Below are 20682 nucleotides of genomic sequence, written 5' to 3'. Positions count from 1 at the left end.
GTGTTTCAGGGTTTAGGGCAGTGCAGTGGCTGTCAGGCCGTGTAGGGGGTCGTGCTGGGGGTGGTGTTTCAGGGTTTAAGGCAGTGCAGTGATGTTTGGGCAGTGTAGGGGGTTGTGCTCGGAGTGGTGTTTCAGGGTTTAGGGCAGTGCAGTGGTGTTCGGGCAGTGTAGGGGGTTGTGCTGGGGGTGGTGTTTCAGGGTTTAGGGCAGTGCACAGGTGTTCGGGGAGTGTAGGGGTCGTGGTAGGGGCTAGTGTTTCAGGGTTGAGGGCAATGCCGTGGTGTTCGGACACTGTAGGGGATCGTGCTGGGGCTAGTGTTTCAGGGCAGTGCAGTGGTGTTCGAGCAGTGTAGGGGGTTGTGCAGGGGGGTGGTGTTTCAGGGGTTAGGGCAGTGCAGTGGTGTTCAGGCAGTATAGGGGGTCATACTGGGGGTGATGTTTCAGGGTTTAGGGCAGTCCAGTGGCATTCGGGAAGTATAGGAGGTTGTGCTGGGGTGGTGTTTCAGGGTTTAGGGCTGTGCAGTGGCATTCGGGCAGTGTAGGGGGTCGTGCAGGGGGGTGGTGTTTCAGGGTTTAGGGCAGTGCAGTGGCGCTAGGGCAGCATAGGGGGTCGTTCTGGGGGTGGTGTTTCAGGGTTTAGGGCAGTGCAGTGGCTTTCAGGCCGTGTAGGGGGTCGTGCTGGGGGTGGTGTTTCAGGGTTTATGGCAGTGCAGTGATGTTCGGGCAGTGTAGGGGGTTGTGCTCGGAGTGGTGTTTCAGGGGTAGGGGTAGGGCAGTGGAGTTTGGGCAGTGTAGGGGGTCGTGCTGGGGGTTGTGTTTCAAGGTTTAGGGCAGTGCAGTGGTGTTTGGGCAGTGTAGGGGGTCGTGCTGGGGGTGGTGTTTCAGGGTTTAGGGCAGTGCAGTGGTGTTCGGGCAGTGTAGGGTGTCATGCTGGAGGTGGTGTTTCAGGGTTTAGGGCAGTGCACTGGTGTTCGGGCAGTATAGGGGATCGTGATGGGGCTGGTGTTTCAGGGTTTAGGGCAGTGCAGTGGTGTTCGGGCAGTGAAGGGGGTCGTGCTGGGGGTGGAGTTTCAGGGTTTAGGGAAGTGCACTGGCATTCGGGCAGTGTAGGGGGTCATGCAGGGGGTGGTGTTTCAGGGTTCAGGGCAGTGCAGTGGCATTCGGGAAGTGTAGGGGGTCATGCTGGGGTTGGTGTTTCAGGGTTCAGGGCAATGCAGTGGCGTTTGGGCCCTGTAGAGGGTCGTGCAGGGGGGTGGTGTTTCAGGGTTTAGGGCAGTGCAGTGGCATTCGGGCAGTGTAGGGGGTCGTGCTGGTGTTTCAGGGTTTAGGGCACAGCAGTGGTGTTCGGGCAGTCTAGTACGATGTTCTGGGTGTAGTGTTTCAGGGTTTAGGCAGTGCAGTGGTGTTCGGGCAGTGTAGGGGGTCTTGCTGGGCATGGTGTTTCAGAGTTTAGGGCCGTGCAGTGGTGTTTGGGCAGTGTATGGGGTCGTGCAGGGGGGTGGTGTTTCAGGGTTTAGGGTAGTGCAGTGGTGTTCAGGCAGTGTAGGGAGTCGTGCTGGGGGTAATGTTTCAGGGTTTAGGGCAGTGCAGTGGTGTTCGGGCAGTATAGGGGGTTGTGCAGGGGGGTAGTGTTACAGGGTTTAGGGCAGTGCAGTGGTGTTTAGGCAGTGTAGGGGGTCATGCTGGGGGTGGTGTTTGAGGGTTTAGGGCAGAGCAGTGGTGTTCAGGCTGTGTAGGGGGTCATGCAGGGAGTGTTGTTTCAGGGTTTAGGACAGAGCGGTGGTGTTCGGGCAGTGTAGGGGGTCATGCTGGGGCTGGTGTTTCAGGGTTTCGGGCAGTGCAGTGGTGTTCGGGCAGTGTAGGGGGTCGTGCTGGGTGTGGTGTTTCAGGGTTTAGGGAAGTGCAGTGGTGTTCGGGCAGTGTAGGGGGTCGTGCAGGGGGATAGTGTTACAGGGTTTAGGGCAGTGCAGTGGTGTTCAGGCAGAGTAGGGGGTCATGCTGGGGCTGGTGTTTCAGGGTTTAGGGCAGTGCAGTGGTGTTCGGGCAGTGTAGGGGGTCGTGCTGGGTGTGGTGTTTCAGGGTTTAGGGAAGTGCAGTGGTGTTCGGGCAGTGTAGGGGGTCGTGCAGGGGGTGGTGTTTCAGGGTTTAGGGCAGTGCAGTGGCGTTCGGGAAGTGTAGGGCTCGTGCTGGAGTTGGTGTTTTAGGGTTTAGGGCAATGCAGTGGCGTTTTGGCCCTGTAGAGGGTCGCGTAGGGGGGTGGTGTTTCACGGTTTAGGACAGTGCAGTGGCATTCGGGCAGTGTAGGGGGTCATGCTGGGGATGGTGTTTCAGGGTGTAGGGCTGTGCAGTGGTGTTCGGGCAGTGTAGGGAGTCATGCTGGTGGTGGTGTTTCAGGGTATAGGGTAGTGCAGTGGTGTTCGGGCAGTGTAGGGGTCGTGCTGGTGCTGGTGTTTCAGGGTTTAGGGCAGAGCAGTGGTGTTCGGGCAGTGTAGTACAACGTTCTGGGTGTAGTGTTTCAGTGTTTAGGCAGTGCAGTGGTGTTCAGGCAGTGTAGGGGGTCTTGCTTGTGGTGGAGTTTTACCGTTTAGGGCACTGCAGTGGTGTTCGGGCAGTGCAGGGAGTTGTGCAGGGGGTGGTGTTTCAGGGTTTGGGGCAGTGCAGTGGTGTTCGGGCAGTGTAGGGGGTCTTGTGGGGGTGGTGTTTCAGGGCTTAGGGCAGTGCAGTGGTGTTCTGGCAGTGTAGGGGGTCATGCTGGGGGATGGTGTTTCAGGGTTTAGGGCAGCGCAGTGGCGTTCAGGCAGTGTAGGGGGTCGTACAGGGGGTGGTGTTTCAGGGTTTAGGGCAGTGCAGTGGTGTTCGGGCAGTGTAGGGGGTTGTGCTGGGGGTGGTGTTTCAGGGTTTAGGGCAGTGCACTGGTGTTCGGGCAGTATAGGGGATCATGCTGGGGCAGGTGTTTCAGGGTTTAGGGCAGTGCAGTGGTGTTCGGGCAGTGTAGGGGGTCGTGCTGGGGGTGGTGTTTCAGGGTTTAGGGAAGTGCACTGGCATTCGAGCAGTGTAGGGGGTCGTGCAGTGGGTGGTGTTTTAGGGTTCAGGGCAGTGCAGTGGCATTCGGGAAGTGTAGGGGGTCATGCTGGGGTTGGTGTTTCAGGGTTGAGGGCACTGCAGTGGCGTTTGGGCCCTGTAGAGAGTCATGCAGGGGGGTGGTGTTTCAGGGTTTAGGGCAGTGCAGTGGCATTCGGGCAGTGTAGGGGGTCGTGCTGGTGTTTCAGGGTTTAGGGCAGAGCAGTGATGTTCGGGCACTGTAGTACGACGTTCTGGGTGTAGTGTTTCAGGGTTTAGGCAGTGCAGTGGTGTTCGGGCAGTGTAGGGGGTCTTGCTGGGCGTGGTGTTTCAGGGTTTAGGGCCGTGCAGGGGTGTTCGGGCAGTGTAGGGGGTCGTGCAGGGGGGTGGTGTTTCAGGGTTTAGGGTAGTGCAGTGGTGTTCAGGCAGTGTAGGGGGTCGTGCTAGGGGTGGTGTTTCAGGGTTTAGGGCAGTGCAGTGGTGTTCGGGCAGTGTAGGGGGTTGTGCAGGGGGATAGTGTTACAGGGTTTAGGGCAGTGCAGTGGTGTTCAGGCAGCGTAGGGGGTCATGCTGGGGGTGGTGTTTGAGGGTTTAGGGCAGATCAGTGGTGTTCAGGCTGTGTAGGGGGTCATGCAGGGGTGTTGTTTCAGGGTTTAGGGCAGAGCAGTGGTGTTCGGGCAGTGTAGGGGGTTGTGCAGGGGGGTGATGTTTCAGGGTTTAGGGCATTGCACTGGTGTTCGGGCAGTGTAGGGGTCGTGGTAGGGGCTAGTGTTTCAGGGTTTAGGGCAATGCCGTGGTGTTCGGACACTGTAGGGGATCGTGCTGGGGCTAGTGTTTCAGGGTTTAGGGCAGTGCAGTGGTGTTCGAGCAGTGTAGGAGGTTGTGCAGGGGGGTGGTGTTTCAGAGGTTAGGGCAGTGCAGTGGTGCTCAGGCAGTGTAGGGGGTTGTGCTGGGGGTGGTGTTTCAGGGTTTAGGGCAGTGCAGTGGTGTTCAGGCATTGTAGGGGGTCATACAGGGGGTGGTGTTTCAGGGTTTAGGTCAGTGCAGTGGTGTTTGGCCATGTAGGGGGTCATGCAGGGGGTGGTGTTTCATGGTTTAGGGCAGTGCAGTGGTGTTCGGACAGTGTAGGGGTCCGTGCTGGGGGTGATGTTTCAAGGTTTAGGGCAGTGTAGTAGTGTTCGGACCGTGTAGGGGTCGTGCAGGGGATGGTGTTTCAGGGTTTAGGGCAGTGCAGTGGTGTTCAGGCTGTGTAGGGGGTCGTGCTGGGGTGGTTTTTAGGGTTTAGGGCAGAGCAGTGGTGTTCGGGCAGAGTAGGGTGTCGAGCTGGCGGTGGTGTTTCAAGGTTTAGGGCAATGCAGTGGTGTTCGAGCAGTGTAGGGGGTCGTGCAGGGGGGTGGTGTTTCAGGGGTTAGGGCAGTGCAGTGGTGTTCAGGCAGTGTAGGGGGTCATGCTGGGGGTGGTGTTTCAGGGCTTAGGGCAGTGCAGTGGTGTTCAGGCTGTGTAGGGGTCGTGCAGGGGGTGGTGTTTCAGGGTTTAGGGCAGTGCGTGGTGTTCGAGCCGTGTAGGGGGTCGTGCAGGGGGGTGGTGTTTCAGGGGTTAGGGCAGTGCAGTGGTGTTCAGGCAGTGCAGGGGGTCATGCTGGGGGTGGTGTTTCAGGGTTTAGGGCAGTTCGGTGGTGTTCAGGCAGTGTAGGGGTTCGTGCTGGGGGTGATGTTTCAGGGTTTAGGGCAGTGCAGTGGTGTTCGGACCGTGTAGGGGGCCGTGTTGGGGGTGGTGTTTCAGGGGTTAGGGCAGTGCAGTGGTGTTCGGTCAGTGTAGGGGGTCGTGCTGGGGGTGGTGCTTCAGGGTTTAGGGCAGTGCAGTGGTGTTCGGACACTGTAGGGGATCGTGCTGGGGCTAGTGTTTCAGGGTTCAGGGCAGTGCAGTGGTATTCGGGAAGTGTAGGGGGTCATGCTGGGGTTGGTGTTTCAGGGTTGAGGGCACTGCAGTGGCGTTTGGGCCCTGTAGAGAGTCATGCAGGGGGGTGGTGTTTCAGGGTTTAGGGCAGTGCAGTGGCATTCGGGCAGTGTAGGGGGTCGTGCTGGTGTTTCAGGGTTTAGGGCAGAGCAGTGATGTTCGGGCACTGTAGTACGACGTTCTGGGTGTAGTGTTTCAGGGTTTAGGCAGTGCAGTGGTGTTTGGGCAGTGTAGGGGGTCTTGCTGGGCGTGGTGTTTCAGGGTTTAGGGCCGTGCAGGGGTGTTCGGGCAGTGTAGGGGGTCGTGCAGGGGGGTGGTGTTTCAGGGTTTAGGGTAGTGCAGTGGTGTTCAGGCAGTGTAGGGGGTCGTGCTAGGGGTGGTGTTTCAGGGTTTAGGGCAGTGCAGTGGTGTTCGGGCAGTGTAGGGGGTTGTGCAGGGGGATAGTGTTACAGGGTTTAGGGCAGTGCAGTGGTGTTCAGGCAGCGTAGGGGGTCATGCTGGGGGTGGTGTTTGAGGGTTTAGGGCAGATCAGTGGTGTTCAGGCTGTGTAGGGGGTCATGCAGGGGTGTTGTTTCAGGGTTTAGGGCAGAGCAGTGGTGTTCGGGCAGTGTAGGGGGTTGTGCAGGGGGGTGATGTTTCAGGGTTTAGGGCATTGCACTGGTGTTCGGGCAGTGTAGGGGTCGTGGTAGGGGCTAGTGTTTCAGGGTTTAGGCCAATGCCGTGGTGTTCGGACACTGTAGGGGATCGTGCTGGGGCTAGTGTTTCAGGGTTTAGGGCAGTGCAGTGGTGTTCGAGCAGTGTAGGGGGTTGTGCAGGGGGGTGGTGGCTCAGAGGTTAGGGCAGTGCAGTGGTGCTCAGGCAGTGTAGGGGGTTGTGCTGGGGGTGGTGTTTCAGGGTTTAGGGCAGTGCAGTGGTGTTCAGGCATTGTAGGGGGTCATACAGGGGGTGGTGTTTCAGGGTTTAGGTCAGTGCAGTGGTGTTTGGCCATGTAGGGGGTCATGCAGGGGGGTGGTGTTTCATGGTTTAGGGCAGTGCAGTGGTGTTCGGACAGTGTAGGGGTCCGTGCTGGGGGTGATGTTTCAAGGTTTAGGGCAGTGTAGTAGTGTTCGGACCGTGTAGGGGTCGTGCAGGGGATGGTGTTTCAGGGTTTAGGGCAGTGCCGTGGTGTTCAGGCTGTGTAGGGGGTCGTGCTGGGGTGGTTTTTAGGGTTTAGGGCAGAGCAGTGGTGTTCGGGCAGAGTAGGGTGTCGAGCTGGCGGTGGTGTTTCAGGGTTTAGGGCAATGCAGTGGTGTTCGAGCAGTGTAGGGGGTCGTGCAGGGGGGTGGTGTTTCAGGGGTTAGGGCAGTGCAGTGGTGTTCAGGCAGTGTAGGGGGTCATGCTGGGGTGGTGTTTCAGGGCTTAGGGCAGTGCAGTGGTGTTCAGGCTGTGTAGGGGTCGTGCAGGGGGTGGTGTTTCAGGGTTTAGGGCAGTGCGTGGTGTTCGAGCCGTGTAGGGGGTCGTGCAGGGGGGTGATGTTTCAGGGTTTAGGGCAGTTCGGTGGTGTTCAGGCAGTGTAGGGGTTCGTGCTGGGGGTGGTGCTTCAGGGTTTAGGGCAGTTCGGTGTTGTTCGGTCAGTGTAGGGGGTCGTGCTGGGGGTGGTGCTTCAGGGTTTAGGGCAGTGCAGTGGTGTTCGGGCACTGTAGGGGATTGTGCTGGGGCTGGTGTGTCAGGGTTTAGGACAGTGCAGTGGTGTTCGGACAGTGTAGGGGGTCGTGCTGGGGCTAGTGTTTCAGGGTTTAGGGCAGTGCAGTGGTGTTCAGGCAGTACAGGGGGTCTTGCTGGGGCTAGTCTTTCAGGGTTTAGGGCAGTGCAGTGGTGTTCAGGCAGTGCAGGGGGTTTTGCTGAGGCTAGTGTTTCAGGGTTTAAGGCAGTGCAGTAGTGTTCGGGCAGTGTAGAGGTCGTGCTGGGGCTGGTGTTTCAGGGATTAGAGCAGAGCAGTGGTGCTCGGGCAGTGTAGGACGTCGTACTAGCGTAGTGTTTCAGGGTTTAGGACAGGGAAGTGGAGTTCTGGAAGTGTAGGGGGTCGTGCTGCGGCTGGTGTTTCAGGGTTTAGGGCAGTGCACTGGTGTTCGAGCAGTGTAGGAGTCGTGCTGGGGGTAGTGTTTTAGGGTTAAGGGCACTGCAGTGGTGTTCGGGCAGTGTAGGGGGTTGTGCAGGGTGGTAGTGTTACAGGGTTTAGGTCAGTGCAGTGGTGTTCAGGCAGTGTAGGGTGTCATTCTGGGGGTGTGTGAGAAGTTGGCCTGGTATATGATGTTCACTAGTTAAAGTGACCACCTTGTACCATGCCAAGCAACCCTTATGGTGTGGTTGTAAGTCAACCTTTTCGGACTAGCTGCCCTAGTGGTAGCGTAGGCTAAGCAGTCTTTGAGGCTAAACTCGTCAAAGCGTGTTAAGCAGGCTGTTTTACCAAATGTAACCCCCCTTTATACCAATGAAAGGACACCACACAGATATATATTGAAAATATATATGTATTTATTTCTCAAAGAATCCCCTAGACTCTTTATGAGCACAGGAGCACAAATCGTTAAACAAGAATACGTTAGAATACACAGAAGTTGCACTTTATTTAGATAGGCCCTGGTGGCCACTCGAACCATATACTAAAATAGTGGTATAAGTACCACGAACAGAAAAGGGAAAAGGCCTAGGGCCTCTAGAATCGCTGGGCCTACAAGGAGCTAACTTTAGTTAATGACCAGGAGGTCCACGGGTTGCGTGTGCAAAGCAAATAGTCACACGCGGGCTCCCATAGGTTTTCAATGGGTGCGTAAAAGTTACAAAGTTACTGCAAAAAGGATCTTCCGGATGGACTATGAACTCAAGATTGGAAACACAGACACTAGAGATGATACTCTACACTTGGGCACCGGAGTGCCAGCTTTACCTCACCCACAGGAAGCGGCTGCATAGGTCTCGAAGTGCGTCGGGTTTCTTCTATATGTTCAATGGAGCCTGAAGACAAAGATGCTGCAAGCGGTCGGTCCGGAAGGGATGCGGTGGATCCAAGGGTGGATCGGAGTTGTAGAAGACCTGTAAGCAGAGGGGACAGTGTTCACAGTCACTAGCCAGTGACCAGCGTGGCACCAGGTGGGTACCAGGCGATGTCGGGTGCAAACAGGAGGAAAGGTGCAGCTTGTCTCTGCAGCCACGTGGTCCCTGAAGGTCGACGACGTCCAGGAGTCGGTTCACGAGCTGTCCCGTGCAGGCTCTCGCTGTCGGCGGTGTCGGCGACTTGGTCGAAGCAAACAAGCCTTGGCAAAAGCAATTATTGTGGAGAACAAAATAAGCTGATGGTTCTGACCAGCAAGGTCAGAGGGACTGCTCCTTTGGAGGGGAGCAAGGGCCAGTCTGGAGCAACCAGACCAGCGGTGTAGTTCTTGAAGTTCATTGCCAAGATGGCCACTAGCCAACGGGCCAGCAACCGGTTAGGCGCGTCGAGTGGCAAAATGCAGAGGGGCCCCACGCAGATCGTGGAGATGCTGGAGGGCTCACCTTTGGTGCAGATGCTGCTCGGGTGTTGGGCTTCTCAGGACCCAAAGCACAACTTGGAGGGAGCCTCGGTTGTCGAGCTTGCAGCTTGTCGTGGTCTTTTCAAGATGGCTGCCTCCACGTGTCTCGGTGCCTCCACGGGTTCCTTCTTTTCAGGGACTGTGGATCGGGCGGTGAGAGGTCTGGAGGTCCAGGTCTTGTCAGTCTCTGGGCTCGGGCTCCGGCGGGAGGCGGCGGCAAAGCAGACGTTGATTCGCTGGATGGTGCTTGCGTTAGCAAGGTGGTCACTCCCAGACCACAGGGGAGATTGGCTTCAGTCCTCTGTGCGGCAGAGCGTCGAAGTTCCCGTCTTCTTCTTGTAGTTAAGTTGATTCCAGGATGTCTAAAGTCTTAGGACACAGCTCCTACCTTTATTAGGATTCTAGGGGCCGGACTACCTGCTAGGTCCCTCCCTAAGGGTGGGACCAGGAAGGGGGGTGGTTACACCCCCAATCCTTTGTCCAGCTCGCCCCAGGTCCAGGGCTGGTGTGCCCCAGGACCGGTTTGGACTGGCATATGCACCGAGGCTCCTTGTGAGCCTCAGGCATGTCTGGTTTCTTTCAAGCCCTACCTGACCAATACACAAAATCCTGTCTGGGGTGGTGCACGCACCTCCCCTGGCAGGAAACCCTTTGTCCACACCTCCCAAGCTGGAAGGACTCCCAGCAGCAGGAGGGCAGACTTGTGTCTGTGGTGGCAGCATCCATTTTGTGGAGCTGAGGCTATGTCTGATTTTACCCGGGTTTCAGGTACTGTACATGTCGTGTCCCTCTAGAAGGGTGGAATGCTAACCCCGTCGCCAGAATTGGCGAGGGGTTAGTATTCCAATTCGTATGACACCTTACTCGACATGTTTTGATAAAGCCAAACCAAAGATAGCATTTAACCGCGAGGTTCATAATGCACTTAAGAGTATATGGTATGACGATATCTGGAAACAGTAGAAGGAAGTGGTTCCGACCACTGCAGACAGGCTCAGCTCATGCCAGAGCACCATCTCACATGGAACCAAGCACTCTGCCTTCAGGATTGTTAAGGCCTGCCATAGGAGTGACTTATAGGTTAACATGTGTCCCATTTAAGGTTAGGTATAGGTATACTACACCTAAGTAAGAGGTGGTTACACCAACTTACCCCAGCTGAGTGATCAGCCAGTTGTGTCAAATTTGTTAGGCCAGGCCAGGGGTGGCACAATACATGCTTCAGCCCCTGGTAGGCCTTAGATACACCAATGCCCTGGGTACCTAGTGTACACTGGTACAGGGGCTCATAGGGTGATCCACTTCCAATTGGTTGTGCACCTAGGGTGCATAGTGTAAATTTAGTAGAGAGAACAGCAGGCTGGGGGTCTGATTGGCAGGCCCACAGCCTCAATATGTCAAAAACCAGTGAAGCAAAAAGCAAAAATTTGGGGTGACCATAGGATAGCAGACCCTACTCTACTACACAACCCCCCCCCAAACGCAGGGACATTAAACTAGCCTTGACCAGTCTCGTCTTCATGTCCTAAGTTGAAGTACCTGGAGAGACCATCTGCATTCCCATGGTCAGTACCTGGCCGGTGCTCCACAGTAAAGTCCATCCCCTGTAGGGAAATGGACCACCTAAGCAGTTTGGGGTTTTCACCCTTCATCTGATTTAGCCACAAGAGGGGCTTATGGTCGGTCTGAATCTTGAAGTGAGTGCCAAACAAGTATGGCCTCAGCTTCTTCAGGGCCCACACCACAGCAAAGGCCTCCCTCTCAATAGCTGACCAATTCTTCTCTCTGGGGGTCAACCTTCTGCTAATAAAAGCAATGGGTTGGTCTTGACCATCTACATTAAGTTGTGGCAGCACAGCTCCCACACCCAACTCAGAAGCATCTGTTTGGACAATAAACTCTTTGGAGTAGTCAGGACTTTTCAGGATAGGTGCAGAGCACATGGCCTCCTTCAGGTCATCAAATGCCTTTTGACAGCTTACTGTCCACTGAACCTTTTTGGGCATCTTCTTGGATGTCAGATCATTAAGAGGAGTCACAATGGACCCATAGTTCTTAACAAACTTCCTGTAGTACCCAGTCAAGCCCAAGAAAGCTCAAACTTGAGTCTGGGTGGTTGGAGGAGACCAGTCCTTGGTGGATTGTATCTTACTCTCCAGTGGTTGAACTTGGCCTCCACCTACAAGGTGGCCCAAATACACAACCTTACTCTGCCCTATCTGGCACTTAGTGGCCTTGATAGTGAGGCCTGCCCTTTGCAGAGCCTCAAGAGCCTTCTTCAGGTGGATCAGGTGATCCTCCCAGGTGGAGCTAAAGACAGCAATGTCATCAAGATATGCTGCACAAAAGTCATCCAACCCAGTAAGGACTTGATTCACCAACCTTTGGAAGGTGGCAGGTGCATTCTTCAGACCAAAGGGCATCACCACAAATTGGTATTGCCCACCTGGGGTTGAGAATGCTGTTTTGGTCTTAGACTCCCCAGCTAATCTGATTTGCCAATAGCCAGCTGTCAAGTCAAATGTGCTCAAAAACGTAGCAGAAGCCAGTTTATCTATGAGCTCATCTGCCCTTGGAATAGGATGTGCATCTGTCCTAGTGACAGCATTGAGTCCTCTGTAATCCACACAGAACCTCATCTCTCTCTTGCCATCTTTGGTGTGAGGTTTGGGGACCAGAACCACTGGGCTAGCCCAGGGGCTCTCTGAGGGTTCAATGACACCCAATTCCAGCATTTTGTGTACCTCAGCCTTTATACAGTCCCTGACGTGGTCAGGTTGTCTGTAAAGCTTGTTCTTTACAGGCAGACTGTCACCAGTGTCCACCACATGGGTACACCAGTCAGTTTGGCTAGGTATCAAGGAAAACATGTGTTGAAATGATTGTAGAACTTGTCTACATTCAGTCTGCTGATGATCAGTGAGGTTGCCTCCAAGGGTCACTCCTTCAACTGAACCATCCTCAGGGTTCTGAGACAACAGGTCTGGGAGAGGGTCACTCTCTTCCTCCTGTCCCTCATCTGTAGCCATGAGCAAGCCCATGTCTGCCCTGTCAACATATGCTTTTAACCTGTTAACATGGAGTACCCTGTGGGGACTCCTGGGAGTTCCTAGGTCCACCAAGTAGGTAACCTCCCCCTTCTTTTCCAGGATTGTATGGGGTCCAGACCATTTGTCTTGGAGTGCTGCTGGGGCCACTGGCTCCAACACCCATACCTTCTGTCCTGGCTGAAACTCAACCAAGACAGCCTTTTGGTCATGCCAAGCTTTCTGTAAGGCCTGGCTTGCCTCAAGGTTTTTGGATGCCTTCTCCATATACTCAGCCATTCTGGAGCGGAGACCAAGTACATAGTCCACTATGTTTGCTTAGGCTTTTTGAGAGGTAACTCCCATCCTTCCTTCACCAAACACAGTGGGCCTCTTACAGGGTGCCCAAACAACAATTCAAAGGGGCTGTAGCCAACCCCCTTTTGTGGGACCTCTCTGTAAGCAAACAGAAGGCAGGGTAGAAGGATGTCCCATCTTCGCCTGAGCTTTTCAGGTAATCCTTTGATCATACCCTTTAGGGTCTTGTTGAATCTCTCAACAAGCCCATTGCATTGTGGGTGATAAGGGGTGGTGAACTTGTAGTTGACACCACATTCCTTCCACATAGCTGTCAAGTATCCTGACATGAAGTTGGTACCTCTGTCAGAAACCACCTCCTTAGGAAACCCCACTCTGGAGAATACTCCCAGCAGGGCCCTGGCCACAACAGGTGCTGTAGTGGTCCTAAGGGGAATTGCCTCTGGATACCTGGTGGCATGATCCACTACCACCAGTATAAATCTGTGCCCAGATGCAGTGGGAGGATCCATGGGACCCACTATATCTATTCCCACTCTTTCAAAGGGGACCCCCACCACAGGTAGTGGTATTAGGGGGGCCTTTGTTGTGCCACCTGATTTGCCACTGGCTTGGCAGGTCACACAGGAGCGACAAAACTCCTTGGTATCTTCATTCATGTGAGGCCAGTGAAAGTGAGGGACAAGCCTGTCCCAAGTCTTGTTCTGGCCTAAGTGTCCTGCTAAAGGAATATCATGGGCCAAGGTAAGAAGGAAGCCCCTAAATTGCAGAGGTATAACCAACCTCCTGGTTGCACCAGGCTTGGGGTCTCTAGCCTCTGAATAAAGGAGCCCTTCATCCCAATACACTTTATGGGTACCTGGAGCATTCCCAGCAGCCTCAGCAGCAGCCAGCTGTCTGAGGGGTTCAAGAGAGGGACAGGATAACTGAGCCTGCCTCAAGTCAGCCCTTGAAGGTCCCCCTGTCCCCAGAAACTCAACCTGATCAGGTTCAAGCTCTTCAGGGACAGTTCCTTCAGGGTTCTCTAGATCAGCTTCCTGGGAAGGTTGATCATCACTCTGAGGCAGGGGGGAAGGCACAGCCTTGACCCTCCTGTTCTTCTTCTTGGTAGGTGCTTGGTCCATTGTTCCAGGATCCAAGACCCGAGGTTCAGTACGGCACTTTTTGGCCTGTGACCTGGTCACAGCAAGGACATGTGGTGATATACCTAACATCTCTGCATGTGTCCTGTACTCCACTTCAGACCATAGAGAACTCTCTAGGTCATTTCCCAACAAACATTCTACTGGGAGGTCTGCACTAACCACAACCCTTTTGAGGCCAGTTACCCCTCCCCATGAGAAGTTAACAACTGCCACACTATGTGAAGTAGTGGCATTGCTGGCATTGGTCACCAGGTAATTCTCACCTGGTATGTACTGTCCAGGGTCCACAAAGCCTGGTGTCACCATAGTGACACTGGCACATGTGTCCCTGTAGGCTTGAGCCACTTTTTCATTAATTAAAGGAGTCTGTCTGTACTTGCCCAGGTTACTGGGGCTCACAGTCAGGGACAAATCTATGTCCCCATCACAGATCAGGACTGCCTGGGTCAGGGTTCTGTCTAAGTCCGAATCTCCTTCAGTTCCCATAGTGATTCCCACTACACCCTTTGTCTGGGGACCAACACTGCTAACAGTAGTACTGGGAGCAGGTGCCTTAGGGGCAACAGTGTTGGGGGCTCCACCCTTTTTACAATCACTAGTCCAGTGAGTTCTATTCTTGCAAGAATTGCACCAGGGTTTCTTTTGACCTTCTTTCTTCTTCCCTTTAGGCTGGGACCCACCCTCTTTAGTACTAGTTTGGGGCCCTGTTGAAGACTTCTGTCTTTAGATTTCTGATCTCCACCCTTTTGGTCTGTTTTCTTCTGATCACCCCCTTGGCCCTGGTTCTGGTTCTTTTGCTTAACCCTGGTTCTGACCCATTTGTCTGCCTTCTTTCCCAATTCTTGGGGAGAGGTCAGATCAGAGTCAACCAAGTGTTGATGCAGTTGCTGGTTTTGACAGTTATTTAAAATCTGTTCTCTCATCATCAAATTGTACAATCCTGTATAATCAGATACCTTACTTCCCAGCATCCAACCATCCAAAGCCTTAGTGGCACATTCAATGTATTCAGACCAGTCCTGAGTCGGTGTCTTCTGGGTGTCTCTGAACATTAACCTGTACTGTTCAGTGGTTAAGCCTAACCCATCAACTAGGACACTCTTCAGGACTCTGTAGTTTCTGACATCCTCCTCCCTAACAGTGAGGAGTCTGTCTCTGCCTCTTCCTTCAAAGGAGAGCCAGAGGATTGCTGCCCACTGGTCTTCAGGAACCTGCTGCACTTTGCAGGCTCTCTCAAGAGCAGTCATCCATTTGTGGATGTCATCCCCACTTTTGTAGGGGGGCACAACCTTAGACAGGTTCCTATTATCAAAGACCCTATCTTTGTCCTTAGGGACAATGCTGCCACCAGTGGGTATAGACCCACTCTCTTTAGGTCGCCTAACCTTACTCAGTTTCTCTTCCATCAGAGCTACTTCTAGCTCCTGTTTCCTGATTCTCAGCTGAGCTTCCTGCATTCTGGCCTCATGTTCCCTCCTCTGAGGGGTGGTCATCCTTCTCCTGGAGTGACCTTGAGAGCCTCTAGAGGCATGAGAAGCATTAGATTCACCTGAGTGATTCCTTTGCCTCCCAAGCCCCTGGTTAAGTCCACTAGGGAGATCCAATGGGGTGATCCCATTGTCAGTCCCCAGTAGCCTTAAGTTAGCTGGGCCACGTATAACACTTGGCACTGGGCTAGTTCTCCCTTCATCCTCACTACCTTCTGTATCAGTACCCTTCTCACTTTCATCCTCTGTAGTATGAATCTCATCTAAGGGGTGACTATTGGAAAGGGGTACCTCAGTAGCATTTTCAGAAGGGGGGCCTCCTGTTCCAGTCCCTAAGGGGCCTAACTGGGAGGCTTTCCTGAGAGCTTTCTGATCTTCATCAGCCTGTAAAAGCTCTCTGAGTTCAGCAGAAGTAGGATTCTTGGGCTGTTTAAGGCCCCTGATATTTGCCAACTGCCTGAGCTCATTTTGATTTAGGGTAGCAAAGATGGATGGTGCCCTCTGGGGGTCACTCTCAACAGAGATGGGTACATTGGACCCCTCTGCCCCAGCCATTGCTCTTAAGTGTGGGTGGATGTGTTGCAATCTACCTACACTTGGGTTTTCCTACTAAACCTATCTAGTAGTTGTAGTCAGGGTGTGCTACTCCCTTTGCTCTACAACAACTAAGTTCAGTAGAACTTAAGTATATCTATTCTTGTTTTATGTGTACCTAAAGGTACCTGTATGATCTTTCAATTGGTAACAAAGAGATTACAGAGGTAAAACACAGCAAGCTCAAATCCAACCGCAGCTCACCAATGTGAGAAGTTGGCCTGGTATATGATGTTCACTAGTTAAAGTGACCACCTTGTACCATGCCAAGCAACCCTTATGGTGTGGTTGTAAGTCAACCTTTTTGGACTAGCTGCCCTAGTGGTAGCGTAGGCTAAGCAGTCTTTGAGGCTAAACTCGTCAAAGCGTGTTAAGCAGGCTGTTTTACCAAATGTAACCCCCCTTTATACCATTGAAAGGACACAACACAGATATATATTGAAAATATATATGTATTTATTTCTCAAAGTATCCCCTAGACTCTTTATGAGCACAGGAGCACAAATCGTTAAACAAGAATACGTTAGAATACACAGAAGTTGCACTTTATATGGATAGGCCCTGGTGGCCACTCGAACCATATACTAAAATAGTGGTATAAGTACCACGAACAGAAAAGGGAAAAGGCCTAGGGCCTCTAGAATCGCTGGGCCTACAAGGAGCTAACTTTAGTTAGTGACCAGGAGGTCCACGGGTTGCGTGTGCAGAGCAAATAATCACACGCGGGCTCCCATAGGTTTTCAATGGGTGCGTAAAAGTTACAAAGTTACTGCAAAAAGGATCTTCCGGATGGACTATGAACTCAAGATTGGAAACACAGACACTAGAGATGATACTCTACACTTGGGCACCGGAGTGCCAGCTTTACCTCACCCACAGGAAGCGGGTGCATAGGTCTCGAAGTGCGTCGGGTTTCTTCTATATGTTCAATGGAGCCTGAAGACAAAGATGCTGCAGGCGGTCGGTCCGGAAGGGATGCGGTGGATCCAAGGGTGGATCGGAGTTGTAGAAGACCTGTAAGCAGAGGGGACAGTGTTCACAGTCACAAGCCAGTGACCAGCATGGCACCAGGTGGGTACCAGGCGATGTCGGGTGCAAACAGGAGGAAAGGTGCAGCTTGTCTCTGCAGCCACGTGGTCCCTGAAGGTCGACGACGTCCAGGAGTCGGTTCGCGAGCTGTCCCACGCAGGTTCTCGCTGTCGGCAGTGTCGGCGACTTGGTCGAAGCAAACAAGCCTTGGCAAAAGCAATTGTTGTGGAGAACGAAATAAGCTGATGGTTCTGACCAGCAAGGTCAGAGGGACTGCTCCTTTGGAGGGGAGCAAGGGCCAGTCTGGAGCAACCAGACCAGTGGTGTAGTTCTTGAAGTTCGTCGCCAAGATGGCCACTAGCCAACGGGCCAGCAACCGGTTAGGCGCGTCGAGTGGCAAAATGCAGAGGGGCCCCACACAGATCGTGGAGATGCTCACCTTTGGTGCAGATGCTGCTCGGGTGTTGGGCTTCTCAGGACCCAAAGCACAACTTGGAGGGAGCCTCGGTTGTCGCGCTTGCAGCTTGTCGTGGTCTTTTCAAGATGGCTGCCTCCACGTGTCTCGGTGCCTCCACGGGTTCCTTCTTTTCAGGGACTGTGGATCGGGCGGTGAGAGGTCTGGAGGTCCAGGTCTTGTCAGTCTCTGGGCTCGGGCTCCGGCGGGAGGCGGCGGCAAAGCAGACGTTGATTCGCTGGATGGTGCTTGCGTTAGCAAGGTGGTCACTCCCTGACCACAGGGGAGATTGGCTTCAGTCCTCTGTGCGGCAGAGCGTCGAAGTTCCCATCTTCTTCTTGTAGTTAAGTTGATTCCAGGATGTCTAAAGTCTTAGGACACAGCTCCTACCTTTATTCGGATTCTAGGGGCCGGACTACCTGCTAGGTCCCTCCCTAAGGGTGGGACCAGGAAGGGGGGTGGTTACACCCCCAATCCTTTGTCCAGCTCGCCCCAGGTCCAGGGCTGGTGTGCCCCAGGACCGGTTTGGACTGGCATATGCACCGAGGCTCCTTGTGAGCCTCAGGCATGTCTGGTTTCTTTCAAGCCCTACCTGACCAATACACAAAATCCTGTCTGGGGTGGTGCACGCACCTCCCCTGGCAGGAAACCCTTTGTCCACACCTCCCAAGCTGGAAGGACTCCCAGCAGCAGGAGGGCAGACTTGTGTCTGTGGTGGCAGCATCCATTTTGTGGAGCTGAGGCTATGTCTGATTTTACCCGGGTTTCAGGTACTGTACATGTCGTGTCCCTCTAGAAGGGTGGAATGCTAACCCCGTCGCCAGAATTGGCGAGGGGTTAGTATTCCAATTCGTATGACACCTTACTCGACATGTTTTGATAAAGCCAAACCAAACATAGCATTTAACCGCGAGGTTCATAATGCACTTAAGAGTATATGGTATGACGATATCTGGAAACAGTAGAAGGAAGTGGTTCCGACCACTGCAGACAGGCTCAGCTCATGCCAGAGCACCATCTCACATGGAACCAAGCACTCTGCCTTCAGGATTGTTAAGGCCTGCCATAGGAGTGACTTATAGGTTAACATGTGTCCCATTTAAGGTTAGGTATAGGTATACTACACCTAAGTAAGAGGTGGTTACACCAACTTACCCCAGCTGAGTGATCAGCCAGTTGTGTCAAATTTGTTAGGCCAGGCCAGGGGTGGCACAATACATGCTTCAGCCCCTGGTAGGCCTTAGATACACCAATGCCCTGGGTACCTAGTGTACACTGGTACAGGGGCTCACAGGGTGATCCACTTCCAATTGGTTGTGCACCTAGGGTGCATAGTGTAAATTTAGTAGAGAGAACAGCAGGCTGGGGGTCTGATTGGCAGGCCCACAGCCTCAATATGTCAAAAACCAGTGAAGCAAAAAGCAAAAATTTGGGGTGACCATAGGATAGCATACCCTACTCTCCTACAGGGTGGAGCTTGAGGGTTTAGGGCAGAGCAGTGGTGTTCAGGCGGAGTAGGGGGTTGTGCAGGGGGGTGATGTTTCAGGGTTTAGGGCAGTGCACTGGTGTTCGGGTAGTGTAGGGGTCGTAGTAGGGGCTAGTGATTCAGGGTTTAGGGCAATGCCGTGGTGTTCGGACACTGTAGGGGATCGTGCTGGGGCTAGTGTTTCAGGGTTTAGGGCAGTGCAGTGGTGTTCGAGCAGTGTAGGGGGTTGTGCAGGGGGGTGGTGTTTCAGAGGTTAGGGCAGTGCAGTGGTGTTCGGGCAGTGTAGGGGGTCTTGATGGGCGTGGTTTTTCAGGGTTTAGGGCCGTGCAGTGGTGTTCGGGCAGTGTATGGGGTCGTGCAGGGGGGTGGTGTTTCAGGGTATAGGGTAGTGCAGTGGTGTTCAGGCAGTGTAGGGGGTCGTGCTGGGGGTGGTGTTTCAGGGTTTAGGGCAGTGCAGTGGTGTCCAGGCAGTGTAGGGGGTTGTGCAGGGGGGTAGTGTTACAGGGTTTAGGGCAGTGCAGTGGTGTTCAGGCAGTGTAGGGGGTCGTGCAGGGGGGTGGTGTTTCAGGGTTTAGGGCAGTGCAGTGGCACTAGGGCAGTATAGGGGGTCGTGCTGGGGGTGGTGTTTCAGGGTTTAGGGCAGTGCAGTGGCTTTCAGGCCGTGTAGGGGGTCATGCTGGGGGTGGTGTTTCAGGGTTTAAGGCAGTGCAGTGATGTTCGGGCAGTGTAGGGGGTTGTGCTCGGAGTGGTGTTTCAGGGTTTAGGGTAGTGCAGTGGAGTTCGGGCAGTGTAGGGGGTTGTGCAGGGGGATGATGTTTCAGGGTATAGGGCAGTGCACTGGTGTTCGGGGAGTGTAGGGGTCGTGGTAGGGGCTAGTGTTTCAGGGTTGAGGGCAATGCCGTGGTGTTCGGACACTGTAGGGGATCGTGCTGGGGCTGGGGTTTCAGGGTTTAGGGCAGTGCAGTGGTGTTCGAGCAGTGTAGGGGGTTGTGCAGGGGGGTGGTGTTTCAGAGGTTAGGGCAGTGCAGTGGTGTTCAGGCAGTTTAGGGGGTCATACTGGGGGTGATGTTTCAGGGTTTATGGCAGTCCAGTGGCATTCGGGAAGTATAGGAGGTTGTGCTGGGGTGGTGTTTCAGGGTTTAGAGCTGTGCAGTGGCATTCGGGCAGTGTAGGGGGTCGTGCAGGGGGGTGGTGTTTCAGGGTTTAGGGCAGTGCAGTGGCGCTAGGGCAGTATAGTGGGTCGTGCTGGGGGTGGTGTTTCAGGGTTTAGGGCAGTGCAGTGGCTTTCAGGCCGTGTAGGGGGTCATGCTGGGGGTGGAGTTTCAGGGTTTAGGGCAGTGCAGTGGTGTTCAGGCAGTGCAGGGGGTCTTGCTGAGGCTAGTGTTTCAGGGTTTAAGGCAGTGCAGTAGTGTTCGGGCAGTGTAGAGGTCGTGCTGGGGCTGGTGTTTCAGGGATTAGAGCAGAGCAGTGGTGCTCGGGCAGTGTAGTACGTCGTACTGGGGGGAGTGTTTCAGGGTTTAGGGCAGGGAAGTGGAGTTCTGGAAGTGTAGGGGGTCGTGCTGCGGCTGGTGTTTCAGGGTTTAGGGCAGTGCACTGGTGTTCGAGCAGTGTAGGGAGTCGTGCTGGGGGTAGTGTTTTAGGGTTAAGGGCAGTGCAGTGGTGTTCGGGCAGTGTAGGGGGTTGTGCAGGGGGGTAGTGTTACAGGGTTTAGGGCAGTGCAGTGGTGTTCAGGCAGTGTAGGGTGTCATTCTGGGGGTGGAGCTTGAGGGTTTAGGGCAGAGCAGTGGTGTTCAGGCGGAGTAGGAGGTTGTGCAGGGGGGTGATGTTTCAGGGTTTAGGGCAGTGCACTGGTGTTCGGGCAGTGTAGGGGTCGTAGTAGGGGCTAGTGATTCAGGGTTTAGGGCAATGCCTTGGTGTTCGGACACTGTAGGGGATCGTGCTGGGGCTAGTGTTTCAGGGTTTAGGGCAGTGCAGTGGTGTTCGAGCAGTGTAGGGGGTTGTGCAGGGGGGTGGTGTTTCAGACATTAGGGCAGTGCAGTGGTGTTCAGGCAGTGTAGGGGGTTGTGCTGGGTGTGGTGTTTCAGGGTTTAGGGCAGTGCAGTGATGTTCGGGCAGTGTAGGGGGTCTTGCTGGGCGTGGTGTTTCAGGGTTTAGGGCTGTGCAGTGGTGTTCGGGCAGTGTAGGGGGTCGTGCTGGGGGTGGTGTTTCAGGGTTTAGGGCAGTGCAGTGGTGTCCGGGCAGTGTAGGGGGTTGTGCAGGGGGGTGGTGTTTCAGGGTTTAGGGCAGTGCAGTGGCACTAGGGCAGTATAGGGGGTCGTGCTGGGGGTGGTGTTTCAGGGTTTAGGGCAGTTCAGTGGCTTTCAGGCCGTGTAGGGGGTCGTGCTGGAGGTGGTGTTTCAGGGTTTAAGGCAGTGCAGTGATGTTCGGGCAGTGTAGGGGGTTGTGCTCGGAGTGGTGTTTCAGGGTTTAGGGTAGTGCAGTGGAGTTCGGGCAGTGTAGGGGGTTGTGCAGGGGGGTGATGTTTCAGGGTTTAGGGCAGTGCACTGGTGTTCGGGGAGTGTAGGGGTCGTGGTAGG

Source organism: Triturus cristatus, chromosome 1_1, assembly GCF_964204655.1.
Source record: "Triturus cristatus chromosome 1_1, aTriCri1.1, whole genome shotgun sequence".
In the NCBI taxonomy this organism is placed as follows: domain Eukaryota; kingdom Metazoa; phylum Chordata; class Amphibia; order Caudata; family Salamandridae; genus Triturus; species Triturus cristatus.
Note: the sequence above shows the minus strand (reverse complement) of the source record.